General features: G+C 40.7%; 1 long non-coding RNA gene across 1 annotated transcript; it reads left to right on the forward strand.

Annotated features, from left to right (window-relative positions):
- The first annotated feature begins 223 nt into the window (after nucleotides 1–223).
- Nucleotides 224–2,396, forward strand: LOC107836862 (uncharacterized). The gene is made up of 2 exons (XR_001662832.1): nucleotides 224–603; nucleotides 2,070–2,396. It is a non-coding gene; the product is annotated as an uncharacterized LOC107836862 (long non-coding RNA).
- Nucleotides 2,397–2,870: the final 474 nt, after the last annotated feature.

Raw genomic sequence — 2,870 nt, forward strand, 5'->3', positions numbered from 1 at the left:
TAAATACATGAAATAATCCCTTTTAGCGCTCCTGCTGTTAAGACGGTTCGTTTGCATTCTTAATTGGTAGCAATATGCTGCCAAGAAATATTGATTAAAAGCGGAAACGAAATATCAAAACAAACATCCTCGTATGACTTCAGTAGTCTTCAGCAGCATATTTTTTTTTCTTGGGTTCATACAAATTTCCTGAAACAACCTCTCCCAGGAAAAAAAAAAAAAAGCGAGCCGAGCGAGAGTGTGCACCTGCATCATCAGCCATTTTGCCTCATGTGGTGCATCTTGGTGCAGATGCTGTGAGGCTACAGGGGAATTTCTTCTTCTTCTTCTTTTTTTTTTTTCATCTGATTTGAGAATTCTGCGTACGGTTCAGTGCGCGGCGAGGCCGGGTCGGTTTTTGAACCGTTATATTGACTACCAAGCCAGCGGACACAGAACCTGTGAAGCGTGTACCGGTTTACTCAGACGGACAGCGAGGTCAAAGGAAGCCCGGCTCCCTTACAGCGGCGACACGAAGGCTCCCCAACCCTCGGAGTAAACAGCTGGGGCGCCATGCGCAGGCTGGACAGGTTTTCCAGCCAGTTTCTTCCTAGTGTGATCCAGGTGAGTGGAAAACCACTGAAATCACAACTTTTTAAATCAACTGTAGCTAATTCTTGTGGAGTTGTGAGAGCCAGGGTTCGAACACAGAAGTTTTTGTTTTCTGCTAAATAACAGTGGTGACGCCAGTGCCAGTGCCTCATTGCAGTCTGTGAATTTAACAAATGTACAAATTTGGAATGTTATTGAGTACTTCCTTCCCCCCCAAAACTCAAATTTTGACCATATTTTTCACACTTTTTTTTATTGTGCCCACCTGTAGTTTCTGTTCAATCACCGTTGGTGTCTTTCTTGCCCAGAAATCTTTGGAGACATTGAGGATTTTTCTCTTTTGTAAGCAAGCAAAAAATTAGATGAATACACTTGTTTAACACAGCGATGTGTGGCAATAGGTTGGGGAGGGGGATAACTCCAACTGCACACTTTTTTAAAAACTGAGTATGTTAGTAACTGTATAACAGTGTAATATTTAAAAAAAAAAACAACAACTATAAAACTGTACAATGTAAATTTGCCAGTACATTACAGTAGTAATATTTTTCCACTTAAGCTTTCACATTTTTGGGAACTTCAAATTTGGTAAAACAAACTTTCAAATTGGCCACATTCTTGCTCCGCGTCAGGGTTTAAGACTAAGTAGTTCAGGACAAACACATTTCAAATGAGGTACAGTCACATCCAGTAATGCAAATTATGCATTCTGATTAGGTTTGCTTGTCAGATTAAATGTACATTTTGAAAATAAGAACCTTTAAGCAGGTATTAAACACTTTCACATTCTAATTATAATTTTAACTGTAGTTGTAGTTGCTGTTAAGTGGTAAAATTGTCATAATTAGCAGAAATAAAGGAGTGAAGTCATCAATCTGAGTGTAATTAATCCACATAATGTGAACTGACTTACTGGAACAAATGGAGTTTTCAATAACATTCTCATTTATTAAATATCACTGTATGTTTCAGTGAATTCAGTTGCTGTTTCTGATGTTTACTTGCATGCTTTGAAGCCGCTCCTCCTCCAGAAACTTGCTGAAACAGAAATAATAATTCAATTCAAATCGAATTAGAGTAATTACAAGCCAACGCTGCACTCCATCACACTTATCAACTGTCGCACATTAATACACTTGATTTAATTTAAATCTTTTTACACCCGATGTTTCTTAATTGCAGACTGCATCATGTGGAGGCCAAGTAAAATCCTCTTCTCTATTTGCAGAACGAGCACTCCAGAAACAGATAATCCTTCTCATCTTTTTAATCTTTCCAGATCTCTGGGAGTAATTCCTCTCCGTTATGAAAAATAGAAACCATAAACACCACCACTTACCTCCCCCCTCCGACCCCCCAGGCTTTCTTGCAACTGTGCGATATACCCTGATCCACAATTATTGCACAGTCCAGTGTTTTTTTTTTTTGTTGCATTTTTTTTTAAATCTCTATAAACTGTTTCCTTATTTCTATTACAGGTTGTTTATGTGCACGTAGTGAAACGCGCAGTAAAACCACCAGTCACCCCCGTGGTTCTGTTCTGATGACGGCAGCTCCCTCCATAATGGGCTGCTTCGCAAGGTGGGCCACTAAATTAATGACTGTAAAACGACTCATCTCCAGTAATGCAAGCCGGCAACTTATTACAGCGAGGAGGGAAACGGGGATGAAATGGGGCGGCAGTGCATTCACCACAGTCATTTCGCCATTTTGCTCTTCTTCTGCTCCCTGCAGGACATTTTTCCTCTCCTGGAGTGGGAGAAAAAAAAGAAGAAGAAAAAAATAAAAGGGGGAAGAAAAACAAACCTTCTCGTGTCACTTACAATCCACTTCACTTGCAGGTTTACAAATTCTATTAGGATGATCTTCTGCATTGCTTGAAAATGCTGCAGCGGGATTAAAGGGGAGGGATGGCTGTTGGGGGGGGTAAGTGAACTCCACTTGCCTCCTCTTCAGAGGCTGGGCGATGGAGAGAGTAAGTGGAAAACATCACAGCAGAAAGACCCCCCACCTATACTTTTATACACAAGCCCCCTTCCTCTCTCTCTCTCTCTCTCTCTGTTGCTCAGCGAAGCACAATTTCTCCTCTGTGGAAGGTGAATACAAATGTAGGCTATCAACTGGATCAGAACCAGGATTGACTGCCAGTGGTTAGCAACGTTGTCATGAAGCTGTGTTCGCCCCTTTATACATTTTGTGGTTAAATGTGTCAGGAACAAATATAAAAACAGTTTTATTTGTTGAAGAACAAAGCCGTCCAAATCAACCCGACTCTATGT

The sequence above is a fragment of the Poecilia formosa genome, unplaced genomic scaffold, assembly GCF_000485575.1.
Source record: "Poecilia formosa unplaced genomic scaffold, Poecilia_formosa-5.1.2 Scaffold93, whole genome shotgun sequence".
NCBI classification, from domain to species: domain Eukaryota; kingdom Metazoa; phylum Chordata; class Actinopteri; order Cyprinodontiformes; family Poeciliidae; genus Poecilia; species Poecilia formosa.